Raw genomic sequence first — 12,108 nt, 5'->3', positions numbered from 1 at the left:
AGCCTATCACCAAACTGGGAATGTCGTTACCTTGTTGTGACTTGCTCTTTAAGAAGCCGCATGGGCTTCTAGAGGATTCTCCATTTTTCATGTGCTCACAAATCAACCTCAAATACTCAGCTGAATGACATGGGTAGGATATCCCCCCTTTTGTAACGTGCAGAATCATCCCCTCTCCCCATTAAGAAAAGCTACATTTTTGCCTCTCGAGTGTTCCATTTTCTCTCCCAGTCTCCATACTTCTTAAAGATTATCAGCAGAGACTCTACAGCGTCAGTGGTGAGTTCTCTACTCCCTGGAGTGTAATTTGTCCCGGCCAAGAGACTTGAGCTCATTTACAGCAGGTTGGCGCTTGTTATAATCTCTTTACTCATCTTGAACTTCAATTTTCTCTTACCACAGTTTTCTTTTTCTTTTTAGTCAGTAGATTGCTCTCCTTGGCAAAGAAGAAAGAGGTAAAATTCTGCTTTCTCACTGCCATTCCAGAATGCAAATAGCATCATGTTACTTGGTCTGCCACTCACGAGTGGTGGGCTCCTCTTTGCCCTACACCAGTGACTCTCAAACTTCTCTGGGGTACTTGTTAAAAAGGCAGATTCTCCAGAGAATTCCTCTCTCAGAAGTCAAGTCAACTGCTGTATTAGTTAGGGTAACACTAGCTGCAAAAACAAACAAACCCCAAAATTTAGAATTGCTCAGGCACAATAGAGTTTTATTTCTTATTCCCATGAAGCTCAAATATTGGTGTTTCAGATCCGTGAGCGACCCTCTCTAAACAATAACGCAGAGACCCAGGGCTTCCTCAGTGTTGTTGCTCTGCCTTCTTCAACATGTGGCTTCCAAGATCCCTGTGCTCACCTCCATCTACATGGAGAGAAGGACAAGGTAATGGAGAACATTCGGGGCAGTTATTAATGGGTCAGGTCTGGAAATGGCACGTATTTACTTCCATTCATATTCCATTGACATGAGTGCACCTAACTCTAAAGAAGACTGGGAAATATAGTCTAAATGAAAAGGAGGCTGGGATGTGTAGTCCAACTGCAAAGGAGCCTGGGAAGTATAGTCTGACTGCAAAGGAAACTGGGAAATGTAGTCTAATCCAGGAAGAAGAGAAAATGGTTAAGGTGAACAATCTGTTGATGTGGACATAGGATTGGGCTTGGGGGAGTCTGCATTTTCAGAAGCCTCCCGGGTGTAGGACCCCACTTAGACCAACACTGCCCTGTGCACCCCCAGTGCAGAGCCTCTCTAGCCCATCTGCACTCTCCACCTTGCTCTAATTTTATGAAACACCAGCAGCTCCTCCGGCCTGCCCTGCTTGCGCACTTCTGTGTTTTTGGCAATTCTTGTTCTCATCTTCCTCCTACTGTTCATTTGGCAAAATCCTGCTCATCCTTCAGGACTCAGCTCAAGTGTAATCTCTTCTGTACAGCCTTCCCTGACCTGCCTGCCCTCAAGTAGCACTGGCAGTATCTCTCCTAATGTCCCTGCTCTACCTGCGCTACATCTCATTATGGCACTGATCCTGCTGTATGGCATTTGTTTATAGGAGTGTCTTTCTGTTAGACTGGGAGATCCTCGAAGGCAGCGACCTTTTCTTAATTATTATCTTTGTATCCTCGGCACCTGGCACTTTGCCTGGTACGTAGTGATTCTCAGCAAGAGTTTGCTCTACAGAAATGTTTAGTAGGAGACAACTTCCCACAATCACTGGTCGGGTCCTTTCTTGATGTTCTTCTCCTGTCAAATAAGAAAAGCTCTTTTTGTTACCCTTACAATGTTGCTGCCCTCAGTAATTAGACTTCGTAGAGTCTATGTGACTCTACTAAACTGATGCCCCTTCTCTCCTTTGCCAGCTGCACTCGAAGGTGAGGTTCCCAACCGCCACTCTGCTCTCATCAACAGCTGCTCTCACCTTATCATTTTTCTTCGAGAGCACTTGCAATTATACTGTAAGAATTCTATCAATAAGAATTCTTGAGACATCTTCCCTTTTGGAGTCTCACATCATATTCTCTGATTTTGTGTAGACCTTCAGAAGCCTGAATTACTGAAAACCAGTAAAATACGCCCTACCATGTCCACTTATCCCCTGTGTGGAAGTCGTGGGGGCTAAGACCATTGCAGTGGTAGTCAGCCTCCGAAATGGCTCCCAGTGATTCTACTTCCTGGTATGCACAGTCTTGTGTCCCTTCTCACACTAAACTTCTGTTGGTCTATATTGTCCATCTGAGATTAAGTTATAAAAGACATTGCAGTTTCTGTCCTGTGTTCTCTCTCTTGCTCGCTCGCTCTCATCACTTTCTATTCAAGGAGAAACTGGATGCCAGGTCTTGAGGCAGTCCTATCAAGAAAGCCACATGGCAAGGAGTTGAGGTCTCCAGTGAGCTTGGAAGCAAATCCTGCTGCCATAGTGGAGCCTTCAGATAACTGTAGCTTCAGCCTCATGAGAAATCCTGAGCCAGAACCACCCAGTCATGCTGCTCCTGGATTCCTGACCATCAGACACTGGGTAAGATAGTAGATGCTGTGTAAGCTGCTAAGTTTTGGGGAAATGTGTTATGCAGCCATAGATAACTGATACAGTTGGGCTTCTCCCTCTCATTCTAAATTTACCTTCCAGGGTCTTTTCGGTCAGACTTCCCTGGCAGGAGAGGTACACCCAGAGCTTTCCAGGGCCAGGTACCTGCTATATGCCTAGGTCGTGAAAAGGCACCAACAGGACATCCAACTTTGATTCTGGTTTTGAAGCATGTGTCCAGAACGAGCCAGCTGTATCTCCCATCTAGCCATGGGTTGCATCAGATTCCATACTGACAACAGGGGCATCTGCCTGTCTCTTTATGTGTCTGCATTAAAATGCTTGGGCTCAGGATTCACCAATTTTCATATCCTTTGTTGTAAGGAACACAAGAAACAATTTTAAAAGGAGATTTCAAGACTTGAAACAGTGTCCAGCGCATAGTAAGTGCTAAGCTAATATCAGCTATTGTTGATATTTTCATCAGCACTATGTCATTATTTCATATACTGTCACCCCAGCTAACATCTCTGTTGCTTTTGAACAACACGTGCACATCTACAACCACATGTTAATCTTCATTCCCAGGAAAAAGAGCCTTGATTATAATGCTGAGGTCATATCTGCAACCCCTTTAAAACCCTAAGTTCGGGGCGCCTGGGTGGCGCAGTCGGTTAAGCGTCCGACTTCAGCCAGGTCACGATCTCGCGGTCCGTGAGTTCGAGCCCCGCGTCGGGCTCTGGGCTGATGGCTCAGAGCCTGGAGCCTGTTTCCGATTCTGTGTCTCCCTCTCTCTCTGCCCCTCCCCTGTTCATGCTCTGTCTCTCTCTGTCCCAAAAATAAATAAACGTTGAAAAAAAAAAATTAAAAAAAAAAAAAAAAACCCTAAGTTCAGGGGGGCACCTGGGTGGCTTAGTCGGTTAAGTGACCAACTTCAGCTCAGGTCATGATCTCACTGTTCCCGAGTTCAAGCCCCACATCAGGTTCTGTGCTGACAGCTCAGAGCCTAGAGCCTGTTTCAGATTCTGTGTCTCCCTCTTTCTCTGCCCCTCCTCTGCTCACGCTCTGTCTCTCTCTCAAAAATAAAAAATAAACATTAAGATATATATGTGTGTGTGTGTGTGTGTGTGTGTGTGTGTGTGTGTGTGTATCTGCAGATTGGTATAAAATATTTCGGATCCGAAATATTGTTCTGACTCCCTCCAAGCCCTCCTAGGTTTTTCTAACCCGCCTCTTCTCATGTTTAAGTTCTGGTTGTTTTCAGTGAAATTTTACATTAGCCAGAACTCTCTGGCTAATTTTGAAATTGACCTAAAGCTACACTGACATTATCAGGGGTTTAGACTTTAGCCAGAAGATACTTGTTGCTTTCTAGGAAAATTCACAGCCACCTAAAGGAAACGTGTCTGATTTGCAGCCCTTTCCCTGAATTGGCAATAAGTAAATCTATAAAGGATTGAAATGTTTTTTTAATGAAATCGTCGGGTAAATATTTTTCAAAGGTTTAGAAGTAGTGAAAAATGTTAACATAACAGGCCTGTAGTGTTACACTTTTCCACGTTTGTCTCCAAAAGTCTAGAGGAGAAACCTTTTATCTCAACAATGCTACATTCTTCAATTTATAACAGTCTCTGATTTTTAAGTAGTTTCTATTCAAAACATCTTTTATTACCTGATACAAATGTGCCTTCAGGTAACCTAGCACATGTGCCCTTTTTTTTTCCTTAGAGAGCCTAATTGTAGAACCCATTCATCTTGTATGCTTGATGTCTCTAACCCCACCTCCTCCCTTTGGATTCTGTCTGTTCTATTTCTTTCCTAAATGTCTCCTTTTGCCCCATGTTTTAACCTGTAAGTTGCTCAAGACCTGAAAGTAAGTAGGTGACAAGCCTTAAGTAAATAAAAATAAATGAATGTGTTTTTGACCAGTTGGATATGAACAGGATTTCTAATAAATCAGCCACAGATTATGTATCAAAGGGGAAAGCTTCACTTAGGGAAGCCCATACGTCCTTTTGGAATGCAAACTGGCAAGCCCTTCTGTTAAATCATTTTGAATTTTCATATATCATATTTTCTTACAGCAAGATGCACCCGGGCCAGATGATGATTGTTATCACTGACTTTGGGCTATATTTAAGGCCCGTAGTAAATGTTCTGTAGGTACCCTGAGTTCAGGCCCTATTGCTTTTTACTTCCTTGTTGCCTCCAGTTCCCTGAGGACAGAGCCTCTGGGGCCAAAGTGTTGACAATCATGTTTCCACTGGGCATGACCTCGCAGATCCCTCCTCCTACAAATTCCTCCTCCCAGACCCGCTTCACAGAAAGTGTATGCAGCTTCACAAATGCTAGTGGGGAGAAGTGTGAAGATGAAATACAGGGTCACATATTCCAAAATAGCTGAAACTATTAGATACATCAAATATCTCAGATTCCAAGAGTATGTGGAGCTTCATTCCCAACACCTTTGTCTTTGGGGAGAAGAGTGAACTTGTCCCCTGGAGGAGGGGCTGCCTTTTGCTTTTGCGAACATGACAGGCAGCCTCAGCTCTGGGGACGTGGAAATAAACAATAACTCCTGAGTCAGAGCCGTGGACCTGACCATGCTCATTAAATAGCTAATGAAAATGGGATTTGCTACCAAAGGCTCTGAATTATGATCCCTCTGCCTCTGGCTGTGCTCCCCCCACAGCCCATGTGGACTGTGATGCCCTCTTGGGCAGCCTGAGTCCTGGCAGAGGGCAGAGAGCATGAGGGTCTGTGTCCTGGAGATAGTCAAAGCAGGGCAGTCACCTGCCCTGGACGGTCACTGTCCTGCCTCTGGCCCAATTCAGGGCTTCAAAGTGACCACACTAATGACATGGTCCTAGCCCTAAGTTCTACTGAAAACTCAGAAGGAGATCAAAGACAGTGGTACCAGTGGATTCTGGAGTCAAACAGGGAACAGGCAGGCCCTTTACCTCTTTATTCTCAACAACAGCTCAAAAATATGTGTACGCAAAGAACTATCAGGATGCAACCTTCTCCCAAGTCTCCCGAATTTTCCCTTTAGTGAACCTGCTTCAGTGAGTCAAAGAATGCTCTAACACTCCAACAAAACTCTCCTTACAACCTATCCTACCAATCATTTCACTCTCTAAATTTTCTCTGGGTTTTCTTTTTTCACTCTCATGGGGAAAACACTGGCCCCTTCTTAAATATCGAAAAAGGTCAACAATTCACTACCCAATAAATATGTAGGGAGGAACAATTAAATCCATTTCTTTGACCACCTTGTTTGAAGAATCTCTTCATCAATGGGGACAGTTGCTCTCTTAAAACGCCCAAGCAGTGTTTCCTGACAGTTTGGGAGTCAGAACCACCCAGGAAAATTGTTAGTGGCTCTAATTAGCACTCTGCCACCTGCAAAAAAAAAATGGTACTAAAAAAAGGTGCTGAATTCCTGCCATCGAGAATGAAAAAAGAGGAGAGAGAGAGAGAGATCACTGGCTTTATTCTGAATCTTAGAATCTAATGGTCCATTGATTTGGGCAGAGAAGGAAAATACACTATCATTTCCACCCAAAGGAAATGACTGTTAACAACAAGTCATGTTGCAGAAACTATCATACCATGAGTCCCCCAGTTAAGGGATCCTACCTCCTCTGCCCTCCCAGGCCTCTGTTCTGGCTGGTCTGTGCTCCTCTGCCTCCCATGAAAACCTCCTCACTCCTCAAGTCCAATCTGAGGCTGACTTCCTCCAGGAAGCCATCCTGACCCTCCCAGCTCTTCCAGGCACCCCCTAGACCCTATAGCACTTGTAGTCTTTTCCCCACAACTGATCACTAAGTTATGTTTCTTGGTAACAACCACTCTTACCTTAACCTCTGTCAAGAACGAGAACCAAGTATGGTATTCAGCTGCCTCGACCCCTTTTGGGAAACAAACCGTCTCATTACATCTTCCCTGTATTCTGGAGCACCCAATACAGAGCTGAGCGTGCAGGAGGTCCTCAACAAATGGCTGATTGAATGATGAGCATGTGCTTTTGTGACACATCAAAGAGCAGGGTGGCTACAGTGAAAATTCAGCAGCTGTGACTTCTTGCTTCCTGCTTTAATCAACACCATGGGGTTGAAATGCTGGACACACAGTAGGTGCTAAATAGATTTTTATGGGTCGATTAAGCACTGGAGGGGCAATGACTTATATAGGATTTATGAATGCTTTTGATGTCAAATGGGGGTAGTTTAAGTGGAGAATAATGTTAGAAAAACAAAACAGCAAGTACAAAATCTCAACCAACAGAAAAGCTGGCTCCTGCTCTGTTTACACCCACTACACTCCTAGAAACAGATGTCCTCTCAGACCTGAGGGTTTCTGATGAGGCGTCCACCCTTCCAAGTGACCTGTGTGTCCAGCAATCAAAGTGATGTTTTTCCCTCTTCTATCTCAGTCCTCTGTAACCCAAGACTGATTTCCAGGTCTGGGTCCAGGACCAGCTGCTGAGAAAGGCAAAATCAGCATCCACTGTGTACTCCAAGGGAAAATCACCAGGCTAATGACAAAAGAAATTGCATTCATGTGTTGAGTGTGGTGAAGAGAACAGAGGCTTTGGAATCAACCAACCAGGCTCAAATTCCAGCTTGCCCATTTATGGGATATGTGGTTTCAGGAGATCACCTAACCCTCTCCGTGACTCAGCTTTTGGGGCTGGTAACATTAACTCCACAGGTTGCTGTGATGACCAACAAGATTTCGTGGGTAGAATATCTGCTAAAACGCTTACGATGTAGTAGCCCCCGAATAAATGATCGTTTTGTTGCGATTACTATTATAAATGCAAATAAGGAGGGAAGTTCATCTCGGTCACAGTGGGTGCTCGAGGCAATTCTGATGTGGCTTCCTCTGCTGCCTCTCCGGGGGACAGTAGTAGCCCTTCCAGTGCACAGCCCTGGCCTGACTGATGGCACATATAACAGGGGAATGGATGCTCTAGAACATTCCATTCTACTTCCCTGTGCGCCATAAGTCTACTCCTTCACGTTAGTCCTGATCCCAGAGCCCAGCTTGGGGCATGTCTGACAGGACAGAGAGGGCTGCCTTTTGAAGCACATTCCACATGGCTGGTCCTGTGCTTCATGGAGAAATTTTGGACCCGGGCAGAAGAAGTTCCCATGTACAACACCCAACAAATCCCACTTACCATGAAGCGAAATCCTTGCCAACCATGGATTCCATACAGGACAGAGCAGGACAGTGAATGACCCAGAACAGATCCCAGACATCAGCAAGATCTGAGGAGAAAGATAGGAGTTCCCTTACACTACACAAAGCAGGCCCAGCATGTGTCGCCAAGACCCTGGGGGAATTGGGCCGATAACACGGACAACGGTGCTGCAAGTGAAATGGAGCTCATGTCTAGGCCTTCACAGGCAGCTGTGTCCAAATTGAACAGTCCCACCAGGGGAGAGCCCCACTGCAGAGGAAGATCTTGGCTTCAGACCCTGGACATCCTTATTTTCATTGAGGCTCTCGGGATGAAAGGAGGGTGGGTTGGAGGGAGGGTAGACAAGCCCTGTGTGATCCTTTCCCATTCTACTGACAAGCTGGCACCCCTAGTGAGCCATTATCTACCTTGAGCCCTGGAGCCGTTGCAACACTCTGGAACTGACATCTTTGGCATCACAGAGACCAAAAGTTGTCTTCTGTGTAGATGGGGATTCAGCAAGGACGCTCTCCTTTGATAAAGTCAGCAGGCAAACCGGGAGAATCCTCATACCTTCACCTAGAAAGATGTAGTTATGGAAGAGCTCTTGGAGTGTGTATTTCCTTCTTTCATTTGAGGATCATTCAAAACTATCTGTAGGACATTAGGAGTGCCTCAGATCGCCGGAAGTCGACCTACCCCAGACCCTGCGCACCCAAACTACATTTCGATAATGCCTACAGCTGTCCTACATGCCACTGCTCCGGAACGTAGCCGCGGAGGGGATTCCTGCTTTTGCTTGTATGTGGTGAATCATGGGGATCATTTAGAGGGTGGCTTCCTCCAACATGAATGAACAAGAACTCACCCTGGGCCTTTGTTCCCCTCTTCTTTGCCTTACATTGCTTGAGGTGTTACCTGTTGTAACCTGTTACCTGTCTTTTAAAAAATCCCAAGTAATGCCTTTTTCTCCATTTTCTTATCTACATTACTCTCCAATCACTTTTTATACACCATTTTAAGAACTTAGCATTCAAGCCACCTCTTCCCCTTCAGGTGTTGTTGAGAACCCTTGGGAAGCTCTCCTTCCCCTACTCCCACCACCCCCCCCCCCACTGCTTCCCCTCCCAGGCACCCTCCATCAGGCACTCTCTTGAAGAGACACCGGATTGCCCAGCTGACCTCCTCATCACGGGTGGATTCCTCCCTGCAGTGCCTTGCCTTGTCCCCTTCCCTGTCCTCAGGCTTCACACACCAAAACTTTACTCCACATTTTCTTCTTGCAGGAAATGCAGTTACTCTGACACCAAAGTGCCATCTCCCTGGTGTCCTCATTCCCTTTCGCTGACAGTCCTCCTGCTACCCTCAGTAGATTATTATTATTTATTATTTATCAGCCGCCACACTGTACTCTGCTTCCCACAAGATATTAAAGAAGACACAATCCCTGCCCTGAGTTTACAGCCAAGGAGAGCAGAGGCCTGGATTCAGACATCACAGGAGTGAGCCGAGCGCAGGGGATTTGCGGACCGAGTGCTCCCGCGGCCCCAGCGGATGGGGGCGGGGCCCGGCAGAGCCCGCCCCGGGCCGGCTCCTCCCAGTTCCAGCCCAGAAGCCCGCCGCTCCCCGCCTTACCACACCCCTCCCCAATTGCTACCCAGGCCTCAGGCATCCACAGCTTCACTAGGGAGAGCCGGGTGGCGGTGGGGGTGGGGGTGGGGTGGGGGGAGGAGGTTGAAATCCACAAACATTACATTTAGACTGGGGGTAGGGGATATATTTCCTCTGAAATTCAAAACCAGACGAGGGGGAGGTAGGGGAGGAGGGAGAGGTCAGGGAATAAAAACCAGAGCTAGAGAGTTACCAGGGAAGGCTGGTGCTGAAATGGAATGTTCTGGCCTAATGGAAAAGTCCGCACTGGGGGCTGCCACGGGCCTCCAGCCAAACCTTTCCTGTTAGAGTTGACGTTAGGATCTGTGTGGACGGCAAGTGTAGACAGAAAGGTGAAGGGGCTGAGAAAGTCGGTGTAGACCGTGAGAGGGGTCGGGTGTGTAGACAAGCAAGGCTGGTGTGGCCTGAGTAAGGGCTGACTAAACAGAGAGGTCGAGTGGATTCGAGTGGGTTAGTGTAAACAGGCAAGTCCGCGTGCACTGAGGAGAGTCGAGGGCACGGACGAGGGGGCCTGTGGTCTGGACGGGCGGGCTGGGCTAGTCGTGGTTCTTCGGGGATTTGAACAATCCCTGCTCCCTTCCGTGGCTGGAGTGTCCTAGGGAGGGCGGAAGCTGAAAGACGATTGGACTTTTCGTTCTCAAACTTTTCCGCCAGTTTCCTCAGGTGTTGAGAGCAGCCGGGGAGCTCGCCTCGGCCCGTCCACCAACCCGGGGACGACGGGGCCGGGAGGCCGGGGCCGAACAGCCGGGACCACGCACGGCGCATCGAGCGGGCGCGGCCGCCGAGCCGGGCGCGCCGGGAGCCGCCGCTGGGGGGGGGTGGGGGTGGGCGGGGGCGGCGGACGGACGCACGGACACACCCGCCGGCACTCCGGCCCGGGCCGGGCGCGCCGCTGCCGGGGATCCCTAGGGCCCGGGGAGCAGCGCCGGGTGCCCGGCCGGGGGCGCCCCGCCTCCCCCACCCTCCACCCCCGCCCACTCCGGCGCCCGTGATTGGCTCCGCCCGCCCCTGGCTGCGCGCCGAAGCCCGCCTCCCTCGCAGCTAAAGAAGACGGTACCCGGAGCGGAGCGAGCCAGAAGGGAGCATGGTCCCCGCGCCGCGGCCGCGCCAGCCCCCGCGCCGCCGTCCCCGCCGCCGCGGATCTAGCTGCAGCTCCAGCCCCGGCCCCGGCTCCGCAGCGCCAGCCCGCAGCCCCGGCGGCCGCCGCGCCTGAGCGCAGCCCCCGCCCGGAGCCCGAGCCCCGAGCCCGGAGCAGCCCCAGCCCCGCGGCCGCCGCGGCTGCGGGGAGAGGGCGGGGGCGATGCTGCCGGAGCCGCCGCCGCCGCCGCCGCCTCGGTGAGAGCCGCGCCGCGCCGCGCGTAGCCGCACAGGCTGACAGGCAGAAGGACTGACTTCCCTCTCCCGGGCATCCTCCCTGGGCTGCCGGGAGGCGGCGGCGGCGGAGGAGGAGGAGGAGGAGGAGGAAGAGGAGGAGGAGAAGGAAAAGGGGGAGACGGCGGAGAGCAGGAACGCGAGGAGGTGGACCTGGATCCGTTTCTCCCGGCCAGGACCCGAGCGGCCCCAGCTACCGCTACCCGCCGGCGCCGTCCCCTATCCATCAGCCCTCCTGCGCCCACCCGCGACCCCCGGCTCTCTGCGCGTCGGGCCGGGGCCGGAGCGGCGCGGCCGGAGGTAAGAGCCAGGCTAGGGCGCCAAGGATGCGGCGCCGGGGACCCTGGGTCCTGGAGGCTGCGCGGGGCCGGGCCGGGCTTGGGAGCGGGGCCCGAGAACCCGGAACGCTGGGCTCGGCTCCCGCGGCGGCGGCGGCGGCGGCAGGAGCCTCCCGCGTCTGGACTCGCAAGGCTGCAGGAGCCCTTGCGCCTGCGCTGCTCCAAGGGGGAAAAGAGGGGAAAAAAAAAACTTCCTGCCCCCGGGTGTGTATGCGCTGGGGCTGCCCAGGGCCAATGTCGCGATGGTCGGGGGTGCTGGAGGCAAGTGTGACCCCGGCCGCAGCACCCTCCTGGCTGGGCCCGGCAGTGCGCGTTCCTCTCCAGGCCACCTCCCCAGAGCGGCCCAGGGCCCGCGCCGGGCTGGGGGCCAGGAGGAGGCACCGAAGGGCTGGACCCCGGGGGCGGCCGCGCGCCCTGCCCTTTGGGGAGGCGCGCGCTTCTGTGCAGCCGGAAGCCGGGTTGGGGTTTTGCCGATTCGCGTCCGCAGACCCCGCATTTGGGGACCAGGTCTCTTCACTCAATCCGAAGTAACTTTCGAGGTGGAGGAGCTTGAAAAACCATGAGGAGGGAACCCGCACAGACCTTGTTGTGACCCCCCTTCCCTTAACACCTTACGGGTGCCAGCGTGTTTGGGGGGCGCCGAAAAGAGAGCCCACGGGGATGGTGAAGGGACGAGGACGTGGTGTAGGGTGGGGAGGGGTTGTTTATGTGTGGGATAGTGTGGACCCCGAGGTGTGCAATGTGGGAGTGTGGACGCGCGCCCCGACCCCGGCGGGGGTGCAGGGTGGCCGAGGGCTCACGTCCGTGTCTCCGTGGCCTGGAGCGGGCCGAGAGCGCGAGGGTTTTCTGCCGTCGCCGCGCGGGTGCGGGCGCTGGGCAGCGCGGGCCCCGGGCCCCGAGGGAGGGGCGCACTCGCCCGGGGCCCGAGAGCCGGGGCAGGTCCGAGGCTGCTCCGGGGGCAGGTCGGGTCTGCGTTGGCTGGGGAAGGCGGGGACGCGCTGCCTGCCTGCATCCAA

General features: G+C 51.6%; 1 protein-coding gene across 4 annotated transcripts in view; it reads left to right on the top strand.

Annotated features, from left to right (window-relative positions):
* The first annotated feature begins 10,201 nt into the window (after positions 1 to 10,201).
* KLHL29 (kelch like family member 29) overlaps positions 10,202 to 12,108 on the top strand; it is a 312,316-nt gene continuing 310,409 nt past the window's right edge. For 2 of the 4 annotated variants that reach the window (XM_045447598.1, XM_045447599.1), the window contains exon 1: positions 10,211 to 11,054. The gene's annotated coding sequence lies outside the window, so the exon portion shown is untranslated. Of the gene's footprint in view, positions 11,055 to 12,108 lie in introns of all 4 variants that reach the window. The other 2 variants (XM_045447601.1, XM_045447600.1) reach the window with 2 other exon arrangements.

The sequence above is a fragment of the Leopardus geoffroyi genome, chromosome A3, assembly GCF_018350155.1.
Source record: "Leopardus geoffroyi isolate Oge1 chromosome A3, O.geoffroyi_Oge1_pat1.0, whole genome shotgun sequence".
In the NCBI taxonomy this organism is placed as follows: Eukaryota; Metazoa; Chordata; class Mammalia; order Carnivora; family Felidae; genus Leopardus; species Leopardus geoffroyi.
This window is presented reverse-complemented; position numbering and strand designations above follow the sequence as displayed.